General features: G+C 33.7%; 1 protein-coding gene across 2 annotated transcripts in view; it reads right to left on the bottom strand.

Annotated features, from left to right (window-relative positions):
- Window positions 1–25,221, bottom strand: part of LOC128249599 (uncharacterized) — a 41,443-nt gene that overhangs the window by 13,530 nt on the left and 2,692 nt on the right. The window contains exon 2 of one of the 2 annotated variants that reach the window (XM_052973566.2): window positions 14,760–14,902. The exons of the other annotated variant lie outside the window; for it this stretch is intronic. The gene's annotated coding sequence lies outside the window, so the exon portion shown is untranslated. The remainder of the gene's footprint in view (window positions 1–14,759; window positions 14,903–25,221) is intronic. 2 annotated transcript variants of the gene reach the window in all.

Below are 25,221 nucleotides of genomic sequence, written 5' to 3'. Positions count from 1 at the left end.
TCAACTTTTTACCTTCTGCACAGGAGGAGGAGGAGGAAGGGAGCTATGGTAGAGTTGGAGGGAGGGGAGGGGAGAATTAGTTCATGGAGGTGATTGGGTGTGGGGAGTAAGGAAGCAGAGAGAATTATTTGATATAGGTGACAAGTAGATGGGAGAAGGGGCAGGAGTTATGAAGCTGGTGACCCCCCACCCCCCACCCCAAGCAGTTGGGGGGCAGGAGTGGAGGTTGGCATAATGACCTTTAACAGCTGGTAGGGAATAATAATAATAATCTTTATTATAGGTACAAGTCTTGAAATTTTGGAGGAGGGGGGCCAGTTGATTATATGGGCCACAATACTAAACTGGTATTTATTTTATGGGCCCCAAAAGGATGAAAGGCAAACTCAATCTCAGCAGAATTTGAACTCAGAATGCTGCCACTTCAACCTTAATAATAATAATAATAATAATAATAATAATAATAATAATAATAATAATAATAATAATAATAATAATAATAATAATAATAATAATAATAATAATCTTTTCTACTGAAGGCAAAGGGCCTGAAATTTGGTGGGAGGGGACTAGCCGATTACATTAACTCCAGTAGTCAACTGGTTCTCAATTTATCAACCCTGAAAGGATGAAAGGTAAAGTCAACCTCAATGGAATTTGAACTCAATGTGAAGACATGAAATATAATAATCCTAATTTTGGCACAAAGCTTTGAAGTGGTTGGAGTAGTTGTCCAACCAGTATTTGACTGGTAGTGTATTTTTTGTCCCTTGAAAGGATGAAATTCCACAATATAATAATTTTACTATAATGATTATTTTATCTCTAATATAGACACAAGGCCAGTAACTTTGGGGGAGGGGGCTTGCTGATATCACTGACACCACAGATAGTGTATGGAAGCTCGGGCAAGCATCTTCTACTATAACCTCAGGCTGGCCAAAGCTCTGTGAGTGGATTTGGCTGATGGAAACTAAAAGAAGCTCATTGTATGTTGTGTATGTGTGTGTATATATATATAGGAAAAAAAATATTATTTCTCCACGTGCGGTTAACACAACCCCACCATTTACTGACATATATATTAAAATATATATATATATATATATATATATATATATATAATACATCAAGAATAACTATTGTTTCTTTCAAAAGAGACAAAGAGTAAATAAGACTGCAAAGAAGTCCTCAAATAAATGAGGCAAGGATAATTAAACATAGGTCATAGAACAAACATTAAAATGAGTTAACCTTTTTCTTTTCCAAATCAAAAAAATACGTCCATACAGAATAGTTCAAGAATAAGGATCCACCAATTAAAACTAAACATCATCTATGCCCATTTCGGGAGCACATCACCATAGTTACATTACCTGGTCCTGTGTATGTGTCCTATCTCTCTTTTCATCCTGACGAGGGGGCCATTACTGTGATAGGCATCAATTGCAATGTATGGTGATGTGCTCCTGAAATGGCCACAGATGATGCCTAGCTTTAATTGGTGGATCCTTACTCTTGAACTATTATATTTTGTATGGACGTATTTTTTTGATTTTGAAAAGGGGGGAAAAAAAAGAAAAGAAAAGTTTCTCGTGGTTTTTTACTCATGGATTATTACCTTTTGGTATGAGTGAAGTAAATATAACCTTTTCATCGATTTACTTTTTGTTTACCCCCTTTCTCAATATTTTCAGTCTTTTAAATTATTTTATAAACTTTTAGTTGTTTTTTTGATGGGACGTTCCTCTATGTGCTTTTTTTCGCATATATGTATATTTTTACCTTAGTGGTTTTCTGTATTTGTATGTCATATATTTTATATTTTGATTTATATATTATGAAAGCCATGGTAATATTTATTTATATATGATGTATGTTGGAGGTTTGATATTGTATATAAAGTTAACTCATTTTAATGTTTGTTCGATGACCTATGTTTAATTTTATATATATATATATATATATATATATATATATATATATATATATACATACACACACACACACACACACACACACATTAATGTGTGTGTATCTTTGAACCTGAATTTGTTCCCTACCACTGCTTGACAATTTGTGTTGGTGTGTGTATGTCCCTGTAAATCTCTTTTGTCATAGTCAATAATGATTTCATATACTGGTAGAAGGTCACTAATAAAAAGACTCCCTTCTCTGGCAATACTTGGCAGGTACACATTTTAGGATTGTCAGTTAAAATGGGAGTGAGGGTGGCAGCAAAACATACTCTGATGTATTTAATCCTAATTATTGTAGAAATATATAACATGCTAAAAACATTTTTTAATGTATAAGAGAAATCATAATGGTAATCTGTGAAGCCTTAACTTTAGGTTTGGTAGATGGAATCTATGGGGGTTCATGGTGTATGTATATATATATATATATATATATATATATATATACACACATATATATAAAGAACACAAATGGATTTTAAAGGTTCACAACAGCTGTTTCAGCAGGATGACTAGTCTGATTACACCATGCAAAAAAATCTGATTTCATCGGGTAAATTTAAACTTAGGTAGATGATTAAAAGCAACCCACTTTGTTAAACGTTATCCAAGTGAGTGAGAGATACAAAGCACAGCTGAAATTTAATGGGTTTCAATGTATCCACATGTGACAGGTGAAAGACAAAATTTCAAGGAACTCCATTACAACCTACACTAATCAGTTGCCATTCCAACCATGACAGTCTCAGTTTTTTTCATAACATCCAGTAATTTGTCCACAAGAGCATAAAGCACTCAGTCCTCTTGCTATAAAGATACACAACCTAGTTGTAAGGGGCACTGCACTTAAATCATTAGATAGTGATTTCGATTCACAGACCAGGCAGAGTGTTGTGTTCTTGAGCACAACACTTCATTTCACATTGCTCCAGTTCACTCAACTATGTCATCCAGCAATAACTGCAAAATTAACTGGTATGGATTGGCATCCCATTCATCCTCTTCAGGGAGTTGGGTAGTGTTGTAATTCCAGCCATTTATATGCCTTGGAAAACAAGTAAAGCTTCAGTCTTATGAGCACTAGGGTCCATGATAAGCTGAGTGAGTTTAGTTACAACAGCAGCCCTTAATTTTTTTTTTAACAATGAAGACAAAAGTCACTTAAAAGTACTGATGTATGAAATAACCCCAAGATGTAATATGACATTTAAGGAATAACAAAAAAAAAAAATAAAAAAAAAAAGCATGGCAATCATGGCAGGATTTAAACCTGAAGTGAGAAATGAAATCAAAAGAACAACACACTTCTCTCTACTATATATTGTAGCAGAACTACTGCATATAGTAGTGTACAGATATCTCTAAACATGAAATATCTCAACACAATACTAATTCAAAGCTGGCTAATAAAGCAGTTGTATATCTCATTCATTTATGTAATTTTAGAATCATTTGAACTATTTTCAGTTAATGCTTTTATGTACGTACATATACACATATATATGTATACACGCACATCATTTTATCACCCTTTTTTAATAGCCACTTTCCCATGTAGCATTAATCAGACATTGATTTTTCATGTCTGGATGCCCTTCCTGTTGCCAATTCTGTGTCATTTATTTCTGAGACAAATGAAAATAAAATGACACAGCTACATGACAGTGACATGTAGCTGTGTCATAGCCATCATGTGAAGTCAAGACAAGGTCAGACCTCCCCCATGCAAGATGGGCTTCTTTCCCTTTTGCAAAATTCACAAGGTCAACCTAGAGCTATAGTTAGAAGATGTGCTCAAGGTGCCTGTTCTTATCCCTCTATTATAATTTAGCCTCTCATCACCTAGTGTAAAGCCACATCCCTTGATACTATTCCTTTTGATTGGGGGGGGGGTCTTGTTTTGTGAGTTCATGACCACACTAATGCCATTGTCATATAAAAGCATCCAACCATAAAACTATGTTAAAGCAGACTTTTAGCTTGCCAGACCCTATTGAACCATCCAGTTTCAAGTCACAAGATTTGGATTGACCAGAGGCTAAAGTACTTGCCCAAGATGTTACACAGCGGGTTCAGATTTAGACCTCATGATTGCAGACCAGGCATGGTAAATGGGATAAATGATGATGATGATGCATACACATGGCTGCAGCATTGTCAACATGGTTAAAATGCCTGGTCTGCAATCATGAGGTCTAAATCTGAACCCGCTGTGTAACATCTTGGGCAAGTACTTCAGCCTCTGGTCAATCCAAATCTTGTGACTTGAAACTGAATAGGTGAAGAAAAAAAAAAAAACTGCACAAGTATATCTGATTGACAATACCAATAACTCAAAGGCCCAACCTTGTCGCAAACTGATTATGTAATAAAGTACATTAAAAGTACATGTAACTCTGGAATACTCAACTTCATGGATTGAGCAACTAAACACTCATACACAAAATCAGTGTTTCTCAACCATTTTTTTACTATGTACCCTTTGATTACTATTTTACTCTAGTGAACCCCACAGATTCTCGATGCTTAAAAAGTAGTTTTAAAGATACTTATTTCAAAATTCCTATTTTGTTTTTCAAACATTTGACAATGTAAAATGTTAGAGAAAGAAACCAAGCTGTTTCTTCTAATAAATACATCATCATCACCGTTTAACGTCCGCTTTCTATGCTATTATGGGTTAGACGATTTGACTGAGGACTAGGGAAACCAGATGGCTACACCAGGCTCCAATCTGATTTGGCAGAGTTTCTACAGCTGGATGCCCTTCCTAATGCCAACCACTCAGAGAGTATAGTGGGTGCTTTTACGCGCCACCGGCACGAAGGCCAGTCAGGCGGTACTGGCAACAGCCACGCTCAAAATGGTGTCTTTTACGTGCCACCTGCATGGGAGCCAGTCGAGGTACTGGCAACGATCTCGCTCGAATGTCTTTACACGTGCCACTGGCACAAGTGCCAGGGCACAGGTGTCATCACTATTTCGCTTTCGCTTACCTCAACAGGTCTTCGCAAGCAGAGTTTCGTGTCCAATGAGGGAGATGATGTTGGCATCTAAATGAAAATTTTTTCATGGACCCTTAATATACTACTATATACACAATTTATTATTTTGCTTGTGTGGACACCCGGGGATCATATACACCCTGGTTGAGAACCATTGCATGAAATGATATCTATTTACGCACACACACACACTCATTGTACCTCTAACCCAGCACACCAGTGTTGTATTTATCGTCCCACTGTAAATTACATTTAGGTTATCCATAATTTCAGAATATTTAAACATGTTAAATAAAGCTGAAAGAACACCTGAATACTTATCATTGAAATGGATGAACAATCTATCACCTAAATATGTATGTATGTAGTTTTATTATTTAATGTCTATGGCTGCCACAACAAACAGTTGGAGTCTGGACAGCTCCCTGATAGCTCCATATCAAACCCTCCAACATGTGCCAGCATGGAAAGTGGATGTTAAATTCTGATTTTCCATGCTTGCATGGGTGAGATGGAATTTGTTGAGGCAGATTTTCTACAACCAGAAGATCTTATCACCAACCCTTATTTCTAAATGTCTAAAAGGTTAATATTTCCCCATGACTAGGCATTTTTTTGGGCTGATTATTAGAAATGAATAAGCCTGATTGATACCCATTTACAAGCATCACATGATGTCAATACAAAGGTTTATACAAACACACAAGCATGTACACACATACACATTTATGACAAGCTGTCAGCCAACCAAATACATCCAGAGCAGGGCTATAATAGAAGTCATTTGCCCAAAATGCCAAATAGAGAAACTGAACCCAAAATCATAGTTGGGGAGCATGATTCTTAACCACACAGCCTTACCTGAACTTCACAACTCTGCCTGTAATTACACCCATAGGTGCATGTGCTTGGGAAAACATTAAAAAAAAATGTGTGTGTGATTTATATGCATTGTTCAAGAGAGGAAACAGTGCTGGTTTGGTCACATTATGTGGATTGATGAGGACAGTTGCATAAAGTGTTGATCACTTAAAGTAGAGGTAAGTTAAGGAAGAGTGAGATCCAGGAAGACCTGGGATGAAGTCTGATCTCAAAATGCTGAAGAAGACCCACCCACCACAACAGAATTGATATCCTAAAAACCAAAGTGCCATATAAAAAGCATTGATGCTGATGCTATGTAAAAAGTACTGGTGTGTATGCATGCATGCATACATACACATTTACTACAAACAGTCTTGGAAGAAAATATGTCTCCCAAAAAATACAATACAATCTCAGGAATGACAAGATTTCCAATGATAAAATAGAGAAAAATACCTGAAATATTTTAATCTTAATATAAACTATTTCCTGGTTAACCTAAATCAAGTTGAATTCAGCTTAGTACAAAATTAATTTGAAGTCACAAAACTGTCAATAAATTTTAATACAAGAAAGTCGTTTTCATTTGCAAAACTACAGTACTTTAATTCCTGAATGTGTTTTTAAATGGACAAAAATTGTATATATTGTTTTAATAGTCACTTTTCTAATGCTTACATATGGAGGAGGTGGGGTTTGGCTGAATTGAATTTTCTACAGCTGGGTGCTCCTGTTTACCAATCCCCTCCTGTTTCCAAGTAAGGTAATATTCCCAATGACCAAATATGTTTTCACAGAAGCCTAGAGATGAAGGATACCACTTGCATGATGGTAACATTTACAACTATCACATGATGTCAAAGCAAGGAGACAGCAGTAACACACACACATGGTTTCTTTCAACCAAAACCACTCAAAAGGCCTAGAGTAGCCTGGGGTGTCCTGCAGTAGTACCGAACCCCAAACTACATGGTTGGGAAGCAAACTTTTTACCTGACAGCCATGCTTGTACCTATTATCATAGTTAATAATCTGATTGTAAATTGTCTTAAGATGGTAAGTTTGTGTCATAGAGCCTGGGATGGTAAAAAGGGTTAATTCGTCTTTTTACCTTTGCTAAAAATTATGATCATCCCTATTTTATTATTATTAATACTACTATGCTGGGTTTGCATAAAATTAGAATTATTCATGATGATAAAATGAGTAGGTTACTGGGTAATTGATTTGCAAAATCTATTTCAGCTCATTACATTTTGAGTTCAAATCCCACCAAGATCAGTTTTACCTTTCATCATTGAAAGGGAATATGTGAAATACCAGTCAAGTAATTGGGTAAAACTCACCCCACCTCCCTCAAAATCTGTGGCCTTGTATCTCTCTTAAGTTGTGGGACCTGAGCAATAATTTCTAGGTAAGACATAAGGCTAGTTTTACCTCTGTGTTAAATTCACATTCTACTTTTATCCTTCCTGGGGTTAACAAAATATATATGAAGTGCTGGTGAGACCGCCAATAGTTACAGGTATGACTGTATGGTAAGAAGCTTGCTTCCGAACCACATCGTTTCAGATTCAGTCCCGCCATATGGCATCTTGGCCAAGTGCCTACAACATTCCAAGGTTGTGTAAAGTCTTGTTTGTGGACATGGTAAATGCAAACTCAAAGAAGTCTGTTGTGGTATAAATTTGTTACTTCATTTCTTATCTTCTATGTAACATGTCTGGCCATGGTTAAATATTACCTTAATTGGAAACAAGCAAGGGCTGGTGACAGGAAGTACATTTGGCCATAGAAAATCTGCCTCAACAAATTCCATTTGACCCATGTGGGTATGGTAAAAAATGAATGTTACCCCACATCCAAATTGAAATATGGAGGCTCCTTCCTACTTATTTCTGGACTTGTAACAATGGAAGAAACCTATGTTCATATATTTTCTTTAAATTAACCCATTAGCATTCAGATTATTCTGTCAAAAGCAATGCTTATTTATTCACGCTGTTTTGGTTTAATCATGCATTATCTCAAAGCTTCAAAAATTCAACGATGTGATTGTATATTTTTAGAATGATATTGTTGAGTAGGTGTGAGAGGTCAGATACAGCTAGTTTGCACAAAAAAACGAGTAGAATATTTGGGTCGGATATGGCTGGTTTAAATGCTAAAGGGTTAATCTGGTTTAGGTATAATTACAAGGGTGAATGAAGCTTTAATTTGCTAGAAATAAGTCAAATCTCCTTTAGACCACATCCTACCATCTTAAAATTGAATAATGTTGTGCTTGATATATAAAGGTAAGGTAGTCATGGTTGGAATGTCTGATCATAGGCTGCTTTGTCAGACCTGGCTTGATGCTATAAAATACATTTAAAAGGAGTAATGTTCATCCTCATGTCTACATATGCATGCCTGGCATAGGTTTGATGAGCCTGTCCAAGCTAGTCCTTTTCCCCTCCAGGAACTTCCTACCAGACTAGATTGAGCGCCAAGGGTGTATGAAATAGAAGCAAGTTCAGAAAAGATTAAGAATTTGATCGAAAGCCACAACACAATATAGCAACCAACATTATGTTGAACTATAGAAAAAAACTGATGTGGATAATTTAAATAACTTGAATCCACTTTAAGTAAGTATGGCAACTGAAGGAGATAGCTTGCGACTAATCTGTTCTTCATTTATACAATATCTTAACATAACCAAAAGTCACTTAAATCACTGTTCCCTCAAGTTACCATGGGCTGAACAAGTTACCAGTACAGCAGGTCATGACAGTTCTCAAAGCTGTTTCATGTCATCTTTGAGGCTCAACACCCCAAAATTTAACCTTACTGCTCCCTCCCATGTCAACCTGGATTTGGGTTTGCTGTGGATAACTGCCACTGCCTTTATAAAACATTTTTCATAATCAAGAAGTATTTGTATTTCATGTTTATAGCTAAATAAATATCCCACCAATTCACATCAGTTGAAAGCAAGAAATTTTAGCTACATGTTCCTCAAATCATTCTTTATCATTTTAAAGGATACACTTGATACTGGAAGTCTAGACATTTAATTCTTTAGTATTCAATCTGGCGATATTCGGCCTAAATATTCTACCCATTTTATGTTGAAACTGGCCTGATCTGGCCCCTCATACCTACCCTACAATGTCATTCTAAATATAAATGATGATGATCATCATTTAATATCTGTGTTCCATGCTAGCTAGCATGGGTGGGACAGTACCACAAAAGCTGGTCATCATTGAAATCTTGAAGGTAAGATAATGCATGATTAATTCAAAACAATGTGGAATAAATAAGTATAATATTTGACAGAGAAATCTGAATGTTAAAGGGTTAAAAAACTGGAATGCCTAAAATCACATTTGCTTGACCGAGACAGACTTAGGGTTGATCAACAGTATTTGAATATTAAAATACAGTTGCTGTGTGAATGCTTTAATATAACAGACCCATCATCATTGTTTTAATGTCCACTTTTCCATGCTTGCGTGGCTCAGAGAGTTTATTGAAGCACAGTCAGATACCCTTCTTGTCACGTACCCAAATCTGTCTCCATGTAAGATATCTCCTTATAGCCAGATGTTTTTGTAGATTAGAAATAAATGACACTGCTGGTATGACTGTGATACTCATTCACAATTATCATACCATGTCAGGACAAAGAGCACACACACACATATATATATATTATATATGATAGATTTCTTTCAATGTCCATCTACCAAATACATGCAAAAAGCTTTGGTTGGACAAAGGTTATAATCAAATAATTGCCCATGGTGTCACACAGGACTGAGGTAGGGAATCAAGCTTCATTACCACAGTCACTTTTGCATTTAAAACTAAACCCATTCTAATTTATAACTTAGGAAAAAGTATCTTTTTTGCCAAAATTTAATGAATTTTAAAAATGGGTCCACTTCTATTTGTGTTACAAGTTGCTAGTTTAAGTTCCATATTTGTAATCTGAATCTTTAAATAAAACTGATATACAGTTTGGTACGTTGGGTTAATCAAACACTATAAGTAGAATTTGGTAGGCAGAATATATGCAGAAGTGTTTGTGTGTGTGTGCACACATGCATCTGAAATATGTAAATGTGTATGTTTATGTCAATCTACTATTTGTGTTGTATTCCTTTACATCTCATAACTTGATAAATAAAATAGATAAAATAAGACAGAAATAAAGGACTGGAATTAATATAATCAACTAAACCCTTGACAGCAGTGCTCTAGTATGGCAACAATCCTATGGCTGGAACAAGCAAAGATAAAAATAAATGCCCCTCCCCTTCAACCCCACAATTTTTAAGCATTTTCATGCTGGAGGAGCTTTTGAAAATTTAGGCCTTCATATATATTTAGCAAAGCAACTTACCCAACCCTCCACTGTAAATTATTAATGGACCTGATTGGCAAAGTAGTGGAATTTATGTGCCTTGTCCCTAAGGTACAACAAAATGACTATAGCAATGTCAAAGTAGAAATTAAAAATAAAATTCCCTGAAGCTTCTCAAAAACCAACATTCTCACCAGGAAATTCCTAATTCTAATTTTATTACTTCTAAAATTTTTCAATGGTCTTCGTCAAGAGTTACTATTTTTAGGGTTTACCATAATAGAAAGTGTTTCCCTCAGAGAATGCTTCCCTTATAACCCCTTTGACAGCAACCCATCTGAGATTATCCTAATCCAAAATGTTTCATTTTAACATCTTTATATTCAATCCTCTTATAACTAAATTTCTAAAACTTCTAAGATACTCTTTTACTTGTTTCAGTCATTTGACTGCGGCTATGCTGGAGCACCGCCTTTAGTCGATCAAATCGACCCCAGGACTTATTCTTTGTAAGCCTAGTACTTATTCTATCGGTCTCTTTTGCTGAACCGCTAAGTTACAGGGATGTAAACACACCAGCATCGGTTGTCAGGCGATGGTGGGGGGACAAACACAAACACATATATATATATATATATATATATATACGACGGGCTTCTTTCAGTTTCTGTCTACCAAATCCACTCACAAGGCTTTGGTCGGCCCGAGGCTATAGTAGAAGACACTTGCCCAAGGTGCCACACAGTGGGACTGAACCCGGAACCATGTGGTTGGTAAGCAAGCTACTTACCACACAGCCACTCCTGCACCTAATTTTTTTTTAAAGTAACTCAAATTTGGAGGAACTTAAGCACAATGACAAACTTTTTCAATAAGTCGGTATTTGGAACATGAAGACTAACATAAAAATCATGATGGGTAGTTTTAATTTAACCCTTTAAATCAACAAGCTGGTCATTTCCAGCCCAAATATTCTTCCTATTTTAAATTCACACTGGACAAATCAGGCCTCTCACACCTACCCTACAATGTTATTTTAAAAACAATTGCATCATTAAAATCACAAAGCTAAGAGATAATGTATGATTAATTCAAAACAATGTGAATAAAGAAGCATTACATTTGATAGAGTAATCCAAATGCTAAAGGGGTAAACATTTAAAATTTTGTAAGACAGTTAATTAGGTTATGGTGAGTTGGTATCAAAAGGATTAAAACTGAATAATTATTTCATTTATCCAATATTCTTATGAAATTATAAGAATTATTAATCCTTTTGATAAAATTGGAAATGCATTGTGACTGGTGGTGTGTAATTGATCCAGTTGATACTGTGATAACTTCATTTAAGAATATTTAAAAATATTACATTCAAAACTTCAGTTTAAATGGCAGTTTACCAAAAATCATAATTTTCAAGTTGAATTGAAAGCTAGTCAGAAGTATCCATCATTGGAATAGTGTCACATTCATCATCATCATCGTTTAACGTCCGCTTTCCATGCTAGCATGGGTTGGACGATTTGACTGAGGACTGGTGAAACCGGATGGCAACACCAGGCTCCAGTCTGATTTGGCAGAGTTTCTACAGCTGGATGCCCTTCCTAACGCCAACCACTCAGAGAGTGTAGTGGGTGCTTTTACGTGTCACCCGCACGAAAACGGCCACGCTCGAAATGGTGTCTTTTATGTGCCACCCGCACAAGCCAGTCCAGGGGCACTGGCAACGATCTCGCTCGAAAATCCTACAGGAGCCAGTCAGGCGGTACTGGCAACGGCCACGCTCAAAATGGTGCATCTCATGTGCCACCCGCACAAGAACCAGTCCAGGGGCACTGGCAACGATCTTACTTGGCTTGCCGGGTCTTCTCACGCACAGCCCATTTCCAAAGGTCTCGGTCCATAGTCATCGCCTCGGTGAGGCCCAATGTACGATGGTCTTGCCTCACCACCTCAGCCCAGGTCTTCCTGGGCCTACCTCTTCCACGGGTTCCCTCAACTGTTAGGGTGTGGCACTTTTTCACGCAGCTATCCTCCTCCATTCTCACCACATGTCCATACCAGCGCAATCGTCTCTCTTGCACGCCACAACTGATGCTTCTAATGTTCAGCTTTTCTCTCAAGATACTTACACTCTGACGGGTATTCACATTGACATTACACATCCAACGGAGCATACTGGCTTCATTCCTTGCGAGCTTACGTATGTCCTCAGCAGTTACAGCCCATGTTTCACTGCCATGTAGCATGGTTGTTCGTACGCATGCGTCATACAGTCTGTCACATTATTTAGGATAAATTGTTGGTGTAAGCATTGATTAAGCCTTTTGTTATATTTCTGTTAAAATACAAAGCCCTGGTTTCAATTAACTTATAAAACAGCTCTTTATTTAAATTTGGAGCATCAACATGAAATTCTGATGAAAGATTTTAATTTGGATCACCTTAAATTAAAAATGTATTTCATAGCTCTGGTTCTATGATACAAACAGGTTGGTATTAGAAGAGTTAATGGTGGAGTGAGTACTGAGCTAACAACCTTGTTGCAATCCTAATTTCACCTAGACTTCCTTCCTGCAAATTCCTCCAGCCAAAAGTGGGATGTTCCCACAGGTCTTTGACATTCCAAATACATATAAGCAAACAACAAGATTTACTCTTCCTAATACAGAAGACCACAACAAGACTATATTGTTTAATGAATACATTTGAGCAGTCAGGCAGTGTCTGCCTTCAATGTTAATACATTTAAAAAAAAATTTCAACATTCCACAGTTGGAATATGGTTAGAATGGTTCTCACTGAAGCAACAAGTTTCTGACATAGGCACAATGCCAGCAATTTTGAGTGTGAATAGTTAGTAAATACCATTAATACCAGCACTTGACTGGTACTTCATTTTACTGACCTCAGAGAAATTAAAGGGAAAGTTGATCATAGTAGGATTTGAATTCAGAATGTAAAGAGTTAAAACAAATTCTGCAAAGCAGCTTTTCCAATGCTCTAACAATGCCGAGAGATTGCAGTCCTAATAAGATATAGATTCAAGAGGAACACATGGTCTAATCAAGGGAATGGAAACCTGTTTTGGTTCTACAGTAAAGTACATCCAGTATACTTTGTAGTAGTTGGTGATGGAGTAAGACACAAAACCATAGAATTGTAGCCAAAAATGAAATTTATTAACAAAAATGTGGTCCTTAAACCTGCTATCATATTGTAATGTCATCAAGCCATAGCATAGAAAATTAGCATTATATATCTAAATTGTTCTATGGCTGAAGACCCCAATCTCAAAACCAAATAAAGCAATATATACCTAACTTATATAACCTTCGTATATGTTTTAAACTGATTTAAGATGTTCATTTTTAACCCCTATTCATTTTGCATATGATGGTTAGAGTTATAATAGACTCTTCTAAATGTAATAGCAAATAATAGACTCCTCTAAATGTAACTGCAAATAAACAAAGGCTTGGCTTCCCAAAATATTCACTGCTAACGTAAGAGAAGTTGCTATTTTGTAAATAATTGCTCCCTACTTAAGCACTTAAAAAAAATGTAAGTGTATGAAGTAGGCTGAGTTATTTAGGATGGGCCTTGGTAAGGTTTTATTTTCTTGTATACTAAAATGTAATGCTTAGGTAATTAGTATAATAATATAACATTTCTTTTTCCTTCAAATTCAAAAGTTGTTACAGATTCCTAATTTCACTTGTATATTAATACCTTGTTGAAAGGATAAAGTATTATTAATACATTTTAACATCACTTCAATAAAATAAAAGTACCTGCTGTATTAAACAACGTCCACTTCTAATATACAAGGCCACACATTCTGAGAGAAAGTTTTTGCCGAATTGATCCCAGTACATAACTGATATTATATTTCATTGACCTCTCCAGAAAGACAGAAAATAAATTTGATCTTAGGAAGGATTTGCACTCAGAACAAAGGACAAAAAACAGATACCTAAACATTTTGTCTGATCCTCTAATAAACCTGGCAAAACATTAACCCTTTGGTGTTTAAGCCGGCCATATCCAGCCCAAATATCCTACATGTTTTAAATTCAAACTGGCCATATCTAGCCCCTCACACCTAACCTACATTGACATTCTAAGAATAAACTATCACACCATTGAAACTTCAAAGCTGTAAGATAATGTATGATTAATTCAAAACAATTTGAGTGAAAAAAGTATTACATTTAACAGATTAATCTGAACACTAAAGGGTTAAATGACCTGTAATGTAATTTAGTTGGCTATTGGTTAACTACTTTTAGTTAACAGTCGATGCATTACAGCGCAGTGTAATGCATTGGATTACCGACAATACGGTTGTGTATTCATATACAATTGCATCATGCTATTGGATCAAGAACATAACTGCTTGCCTAGGATTGAGACAGCTTTAAAGCAAGTCTAAAAGTTGCATAGTTACCCAATGTTTTATGAAAATAAAAATATTTAAACCAAATAAAATGAAAGCCTCAAATTCAAGAAACAAAACCATTAGCTTTCTTGTAATAAAAAATAGGTTTTACTGACCAATGCATCTGTCTTCAAGGTCACTGTGTAAGAAAGCTTTTATTATTCTTTAACTTCACACTCTCATTTTATATCACTATCAAAGCATCATTTAGGTGTATTAACACGGCATAGAAAATGTCCAAATTTACACCCATACCACACTAGAAAAAAAAAAAAAAAAAGAGGAAAAATTCAGTATTGATTGAGTAGCAAAGATGAAGGATGAACATGAAAGAAAATTTAATTCAATAAAAGAAATATTGTTTAAAATATTGGACTCAGAAAATACAAACTAAAGTATGGTGAACATAAAATCATTATCACTTCAACATTCACTTTTCTATGCTGGTGTGGGTAGATGCAATTTCTTGACATGAATTTTTTTTACAGCTAGATGCCCTTCCTACCACTGTGCTTCAGCTGTTTCCAAATAAGTTAATATTTTTGCAAGACCAGACATGATTTCATGGAGGACTAAAAATGAATGACAACTTTCATGATGGTGACATTCGTTTACAACTATGAAACAAGGAGACAGCATGTGACAAGCTTCTTTCAGTTTCTGCTTATAAGATCCACTCACAATGCTTTAGTTAGCCTAGGGCTATAGCAGAAGATCCTTGCCCAAGGTGCCACGCAGAGGGACTGAACCTAGAATCATGTGGATGCAAACTTAACACACAACAACACCTATCAAAAGAATTATTTAGTTTAAAATATTTTATCCTTAAATGTTATAGGATTCAAAGTTTTTGGTAATCAGGATTATCAAACATCTTTTTCTGGTTTCTAATAAATTTTTCATCGTGGATATAATTCAAACATCATGTAAGGTTCTTCATTTTAAATGTGGCTATAGGAAGGGAAAAAGAAACTGTATACTAAGGCCTCTGAATTTACTTTAAAACTCAAGACATGCCTATATATCACACACACACAAAATATTTTATTTGTTTCCTTACAACATGACCAGATGTTTCAGCCTTTTCTACAGAGGAACCTCAAAGAACCACCATTCATGCTCCAGACATATTATGGAGAGTAATCTTGCCAGCATCTCAGTTTGGGGTCCATTCACTACATCATTCTCTCTTCAAGATGACTGTGATATCAGTGAGCTCCACCAAATTCTCTTCTGATCTGATTTACTGACTGAAGCTGACTCCCCTAAAGCCTTTCAACACTTAAACTGGCCATATCCAGCCTCTCACGTCTATCCTACAATGTTAATCTAAAAATAACCGCATCACTGAAATCTCAAAACTATGAGATAATGCATGATTAATTCAAAACATTGTGAATAGATAAGCATTACTTTTGACTGAGTAATTTGAATGCTAAAAGATTAATTTTTGGAAGTATGCACAGGTGACCTCAGAGTTGTTCTAGTCTGGCTGCCTTGAGCCCAGGCTGTTCCCCTGGTTCCAAGGGACATGCTTTTGTAACTCAGTAGGCTGGACACTGACCCAAATTTTCTGAGTATTAGCAAATTACTGACCTTACATTGGGTTCATTAGACTTTTGATAAGTATTGTATTAGTTCAGCTGAGATTTTAGCAACACTACTCACCAGGTAGGCCTGATGAAGAAGCTTGTCTAGTCAAACACAACTATGATACAAGTAGCACTTTGTGAGCAATCAAACCCGTGTGCCAAGTACAAGAAGTTTTTTCTTTTAGGTAGAAAAGAGTTCAAAATGTTAAGACACAACAGCGAAGTCTTAACCCTTTTGATACCAAGCTGCCTGAGACTACTTTTGGTTCTCTGATACAAACTTCCTATCTTAAAGTGATCTAAATGAAAAAAACCTTCCATCAAATTTTCATGTTAATGCTCCAAATACTATTTTAATTCTTTTACTTGTTTCAGTCATTTGACTGTGGCCATGCTGCAGCACCACCTTTAGTCAAGCAAATTGACCCCAGAACTTAATCTTCATAAGCCTAGTACTTATTCAACCAGTCTCTTTTGCCGAACCGCTAAGTTACGGGGATGTAAACACAGTTGTTAAGCGATGTTGGGGAGACAAACACACACACACACATATATATATATATATATATATATATATATATATATATATATATATATATATATATATACGATGGGCTTCTTTCAGTTTCCATCTATCAAATCCACTCACAAGGCTTTGGTCAGCCCAAGGCTTTAGTAAAAGACACTTGCCCAAGGTACCACAGTGGGACTGAACCCGGAACCATATAGTTGGTAAGCAAGCTACTTGCATTATTTGAAAGGTTTAAACAAAGCCAGCGTATTTCAAAAGAAATATGGTAGTGAAATGATTAAATGGCAAATTTTCAACATAACTTGGTGGAATGTTTTCTGCTAAATGGAAATATGGTTATTTTGTGTAGATGTCACAAAGGTCACCACCCTTCATTTTCTCATGATGAAAAGGGTATTAACCCTGAAATATTAATTAATATTAGACAAAGTGCAAACTGTAGTCCTTAGTTTAATATAAATTTGTATTGTTATTTTGAACAATTTCAATTTTAATGTCACATGTGTATATATATAGACACATATACAAATACATAAGCATACACAGATGCATGTACATGAATGCACTTGCATTAGTGCACACTGATACAGATACACATGCACATACATACATACAATTACACACACATACATCCAATTACATTGTTTAGTATCTACTTTTCCACACTTACTTGAGTATATGGTCTTCCTGTTACCAACTCTAAACTGTTTTCAACCAAGCTAATACAACTTTTTGATCGACCCTTTCTTTTTGAGAAGTATAGAAATGAGGGACATTGCACTGTGATGATGAAACTCATTTACAACTACTGTGTGATGTTAAGACAAGTAGACAAGCACACAAGGGGCTTCTTTTGCTTTTCATTCAAATTCACTCAGAAATCTTTTCTTGACCTGAGGCTATAGAAGACACTTGGTCAAGTGTTGAAGTTGAAACCATGTGGTTGGTAGGCTTATGCTACATGCGCACACACACTAATTCTTATACATTTTTTATGTGAATGCACATCTGGAATATGTTGCACCAGGGTTGGAAACAAAAGGTTTGTTCAAATTGATAATCTCCAGTTCTCTTAAGTACGGGCTGTTGTAGTTTGATAGACAAGGGAATTATTTCTTAGAAACACATGAAGGTTGGCTACAGGAAGAGTATCCAGTTGTAGAAACTCTTCTCCATTGTAGTCTTGTTCAAGCTGTATAAACATGTTAAGTGAACGCAAAAATGATGCTGTATATTTATGTACGTCATTATTCAACAGCAATTTTCCATGTTGGCATTGTTTGGACGCTGAGTTGGAAAACTTGACCACATTCGAGTGCCCTCTTTCCTAATGTAAAGCACTTTACAAGGAATATCTTTTTCTTTTTTGTGTGTGTGACATCAGTACCAGTGAGGTCACCTTGCAAATCGCAAGACTAAGTGCCTCAAGCGACCCCAAAAAACTGAACTGGAAAGAGAGAAAATAGAGAGAGAGAGAGAGAGAGAGAGAGAGAGAGAGAGAGAGAGAGAGAAAGAGAGAGAGAGAGAGAGAGAGAGGGGTGGAGATAAAAGATTAGAGAAAAAGATCTATACAGTTGTGAGTGGGTGGTAGTGGATAGTGACAGGCTAGACACTGTTGAGAAGGAGGTATGGTACGGAACAGGCAAGGGAGTGTCAAGAGTTAATGAGAAAGTGAGGGACAGAATGGAAAGTTAATATATACATACATGCATATAAAAGCGCTCGACCTAACTGCGCAAATGTATCCCCCATCTATATACAAGTAGGTGTCTATACCTATTAACATATATATCCACATTAATTCTGAGAACCAACGAAAACAATATGGGACAAATGACAAAACAAGCTATCACTAAAATTTATCTTGGCCTCTTAAAACATGGAATTTAGGGTGTCACGTTCAAATTATCTCCCTTAACTGGTAGCAAAAGTCGTTTTGAAATATTGAAGGCACGAAAAAAAACAAACAAGCAAGCAAAAGAAAAAACTATACACGAAAGTAATTTTATATTTGATTAATACATTACATTGATGACTAGTATAAAAAGAAACCGAAATTAATGTATGAGAAAAATTAATGTTAAGATCAAAATAAAGTAGTCTTAGGCACTTGACAGGGGAGGTTACCTAGCTTATCACTGCAATAACAAATTTGTGATTGACAAACAGATTATTAGACATACGTCTATTAGGCTACATGGACTAAATTACATACACACCTGAAATCATCTAGAGTTTCTTCAAGCACGAAGTTTCTCAACTCAAATGTCATTCAATATATACTTTTTATATTCTTTCCAAATTCTTGAACAAAATAAAAACACTATATTCCAAGAGGAAAAAGGCATTATATTAAATAATTGAAGTATTTAAATCTAAATTTTCATATCACATAAGGAGTAAAATCAAAACTGCAAGCTTTAGAAGATAAGATGGGCAAAAGTGTTTGCCAGATCTGAAAGTGATTTATAAATTTAGGAAAAAGATGAAAAGGTCTGAAAATTTTATCAAATGAACAATGAATTCTTTTCCTAAATTTGAAATAACAGGTACTCCTTTTAAGACTAAAATTTTGTATTTATCAATATAAACCAGTAATGAAAAAATATTTCACTGAAATTTTAAGGCAATGAAAAATATTTCGAGTAATTTAAGAAAAGCAGGTGGTCGCTTGATCTCTTAGAAACAGCCAACTATCCCTCGTCTGATTATATATGATGAATTAGGGCTAAGTTCGGGTTAAACAAGCAAATATTACTACATTTGGTAGAAGATAAACTCAATTCATAGAAGGTCACTTTAAAGACGGAAATCTAGTACTGGACTGAAGAAATATTCCTATTGATATAGGATTGGGTTGACTGCAATAAAAGTCACAAAGGGACGCCCTTCAATAAAGGAAATATGCCCTAAAACATATTTTTTCAGTTCTATTACGAGAGGTTCGAATTTACACCCAATGTTATTGACATCAGTTGAATCGATTGTACCCCCAACCAAAGTAGTGAGTTTGCCAATTTAAAACTGATTAGAACAATTAATATTTCACCAAAAGAAAAAGTGAAAAATTGAAAAAAAGATAAATATCAAGATGGATACCATAAACACAAAATATTGAAATATCAAACAAAAACAAAATACCCAGGCAAATTAACTGAACAAGTCGTTCACACATGCTAAAGACGGAACACAAAATGATTCGGTAAAATAAACAATAATAGATGACAGGCGGCTAACTGATATCCTTTTTATTGAATGACAAGTATCAATACCGTAGTCTCTTAGACGAGCAAGAAAGCAGCTGTGTGTGAATGTGTAGGTCTGTATCGAATGTGTGAGAATGGAGTATGCTTAACGTTTTTACATGACAGAAATTTGAGTGAAGTAACTGACAACAGAGTATAATTAGAATAAAGAGAGGAAAACACTAGCAATATATGAGAGTGCAGACACGCCACATGATAATGGAACTTGGGGCAAGATCCCTACACAAAAAAAAACAGACACACCCTGTAAGATCCTTATGAAAAGCTCATATACACACAGTAAGTAACCAGCATCTTTCACATCAGAGTAGATATGGAATTTACGACCGTATCAAGAACTGAGAGTAACACTTATTACCTATAATTACGCTGATAATCAAGGAATGTGTAAGAGAATCATTATATATATATATATATATATATATATATATATATATATATGTATATATATATATATATATATATATATATACTTGTATATATATGTATATACTTGTATATATATGTATATACTTGTATATATATGTATATACTTGTATATATATATATATACTTGTATATATATATATATACTTGTATATATATATACATGTATATATATGTATATACTTGTATATATATATATACATGTATATATATGTATATACTTGTATATATATATACATGTATATATATGTATATACTTGTATATATATATACATGTATATATATGTATATACTTGTATATATATATACATGTATATATATATACATGTATATATATGTATATACTTGTATATATATATACATGTATATATATATGTATATACTTGTATATATATATATACATGTATATATATGTATATACTTGTATATATATATACATGTATATATATGTATATACTTGTATATATATATACATGTATATATATGTATATACTTGTATATATATATACATGTATATATATGTATATACTTGTATATATATATACATGTATATATATGTATATACTTGTATATATATATACATGTATATATATGTATATACTTGTATATATATATACATGTATATATATGTATATACTTGTATATATATATACATGTATATATATGTATATACTTGTATATATATATACGTGTATATATATGTATATACTTGTATATATATATATACGTATATATATATGTATATACTTGTATATATATATACATGTATATATATGTATATACTTGTATATATATATATATATATATACATATACACTTGCATATATATATATATGTATATATACTTGTATATATATATATGTATATATACATATATACTTGTATATATATATATATGTATATATACATATATACTTGTATATATATATATATGTATATATACATATATACTTGTATATATATATATATGTATATATACATATATACTTGTATATATATATATATGTATATATACATATATACTTGTGTATATATATATATATGTATATATACATATATACTTGTATATATATATACATATATACTTGTATATATATATATATGTATATATACATATATACTTGTGTATATATATATATATGTATATATACTTGTGTATATATATATATATATGTATATATACATATATACTTGTATATATATATATATATATATGTATATATACATATATACTTGTATATATATATATATGTATATATACATATATACTTGTATATATATATATATGTATATATACATATATACTTGTATATATATATATATATGTATATATACTTGTATATATATATATATATGTATATATACATATATACTTGTATATATATATATATGTATATATACATATATACTTGTATATATATATATATGTATATATACATATATACTTGTATATATATATATATGTATATATACATATATACTTGTATATATATATATGTATATATACAAATATACTTGTATATATATATATATGTATATATACATATATACTTGTATATATATATGTATATATACATATATACTTGTATATATATGTATATATACATATATACTTGTATATATATGTATATATACATATATACTTGTATATATATATGTATATATACATATATACTTGTATATATATATGTATATATACATATATACTTGTATATATATATATGTATATATACTTGTATATATATATATGTATATATACATATATACTTGCATATATATATATGTATATATAATGCGAGAGTTAGGGGTTGAGAATTCAACCCACTAAGAGATAGTATCTATCCAATATACTTGATACATATATATATATATATATATATATATATATATATATATATATATATATATATATATATATACTTAAATATACATATATATATACGTATACACTTGTATATACATATACTTGTATTCTTTTACTTGTTTCAGTCATTTGACTGCGGCCTTGCTGGAGCACCGCTTTTAGTCGAACAAATTGACCCCAGGATTTATTCTTTGTAAGTCTAGTACGTATTCTATCGCTCTCTTTTACCGAACTCTTACGTTACGGGGACGTAAATACACCAACATCGGTTGTGAAGCGATGGTAGTGGGACAAACACAGACAACACAAATATACACACACACATATACATACACATTACGACAGGCTTCTTTCAGTTTCCGTCTACCAAACCCACTCACAAGGCTTTGGTGGGCCCGAGGTTATAGAAGACACTTGCCCAAGCATGTGGCTGGGAAGCAACCTCCTTACCACACAGCCAATATACTTTTATATATATATATATATATATATATATATATATATATATATATATACATACACACTCGTATATATACATATACACATATATACCCATATATACATACATATACATACGTACATACATACACACATACGTATACTTATATATAATACATATATATACGCACGTACAATTTGTGTACTGAGTTCTCTCTTCCGTCGATCGAGCCAAACGTCTTATTCAGTAAACTGCGATGTTTTTGTGTATAATCTAACCCTACGAACAGTGCGTATGCCTACACATCTATGTATCATTTTGGCATACATTTATAGTACAAAATATCTATGCAACCAATACGTGCACGTCACATATTTATGCACAGTATACACATGTATGCATATAACGTATGAACACATTTACAAGTGGAATGTCTATATACACAATACACATAACCATGTATACGATATATATATATATATATATATATATATATATATATATATATATATATTGTGTTTAGGGCTAGCTACTCGCTTCCCTGAGGGAGATTTGGCTGTCGTGTCTAGTTTTTGGCCATGTATATCATCTTAAAGTTGTGATTTGTGCGTTCACGCTACTACTAGTGTTACCTCTTATGAAAACTACGACCTGCCATCTATTCTACAAATAACATTCTGCTGTCTTAAAGTGCATCAAGTCACAAGTACAATAAATGAAAAAGAAAAAAAAAAGCGAGGTTGGTCACGGATGGCACGCCTCTGCTTACAAGGTGTGCTGCAATATAGATGATTTGGGGGTTTGAACGTTATACATCACTTTAAATGAGCATTTTAAAAATCCCAATACATGAAAACATTTAGTCAGCATAATAAAAATAAAAGGAAAAAAAAAATCAATTATTTGTCAATGTATATCTTCTATAGTAAAACACCATACTACTATCGGTGCACTTTGCACGTGCACTCATTTGATGACTCACGTGAACTGAGCACATTATTTCCCCCACTCCTTACCACGATCAGTCAGTCAGCTATCAAAATTTACTACATAGAAACTTTTCGTTTTTACCGCAAAAAGATTGGAATAAAGAGATCAATTCTGCATAAGTGACCAAATGAAATGTAAAAAGGACAAATTGATAGGGCATATTATACATTTGTGGCCTTTGAAACTAATATATATATATTTCATTCATTCAACCCGCAGTAAGCGATTTGCGCGACTTCGTGATTATAGGCTATCATCCATCAATAGGTGGGTGATATCAAGTTGGTTTAATGAGAAAGAGAGGGAGAGAGCAAACGGGGAAGCTGCGCTATACGAAAAGAGTTGCAATATCATCTGCGCACTTTAGCATACTTACAAAACAGAAACTAGCAATCGAAAGTTGAACACTATAATATATTAGTACATTTGTGTGTTAAGATAAGGCGGCATTTAAACACCGTTTTGTGTATAAAAACACCTGACAATCATATTGCATATGTGATAGTTTGTATGTGTACGCTGATAATTTTGGGTGCGAAAGCATCCAAATCATTAATGTATGAGTGAAAGAAAGGAACCAGTTATGTTTATCTACTACATACTAATGTCTATATTGAACAGCCTTTCGATCACCTAATCTTATTGGAGTTACCTTCCTTGCTCCTATACATTAGCTTTAATATTTGTCTGATAATTGTATGGATATTAGTTAATCGAAGTTTTTCAATTCAGTGTATCTGAGACCCTGCGGTATAAGTATTTACAATGTACACAGCTCCACTGAAGTATTTCCCTTCAGCCATATTGTTGATATAATCAACATCACTATAATATACACGTGTCTATTATGTATGTCATGTTTTTATGCAAAACATGTTTTAAAATGACCAATGAGACAGCCTCTAAGTGATTGTTTGGTTTGCTAGAAATACCAATCGAACCGTCTTTAATCGTACGTACAAAGCAGCCTTAGAAGGGCACATTAGTTAATTTGATTCTTGGTGGAATGTCTTTGATCTTGATCGGGGCTAAAATAGAGCTTAAACCACAACTTCACCGATGGAAAAATCACGCGCACACAGAACGTGGTACTCCATAGCATTGGTTAAAACAACGAAAGACCATTGTGTGCACACATATATACACACACATACATATATGAATCAAGTCGAGGAACAAAACTGGAGCTCCATATTCGATTGCCGGTTACACCTACGCTAACCATGGGAAAGGCATGAATATCACATGCCTACATTAGACAAGAACATTAGGAGTAATCAAAATGCCATGTAAATTGGCAATATATGCGTCGTGTTGTATATATATATATATATATATATATATATATATATATATATATATATAACACGCACAAAACATCGCGTATGTGTAAGATAACTGAAAAACTGTTTATCGATAGTAACCCAATTCAGTTCTTGTATCAGTTGCTAGAAAAAGAAAATATTAAA

Source organism: Octopus bimaculoides, chromosome Z (genome assembly GCF_046866305.1).
Source record: "Octopus bimaculoides isolate indiv1 chromosome Z, ASM4686630v1, whole genome shotgun sequence".
In the NCBI taxonomy this organism is placed as follows: domain Eukaryota; kingdom Metazoa; phylum Mollusca; class Cephalopoda; order Octopoda; family Octopodidae; genus Octopus; species Octopus bimaculoides.
Note: the sequence above shows the minus strand (reverse complement) of the source record. Positions and strands in the feature narration are given on the sequence as shown.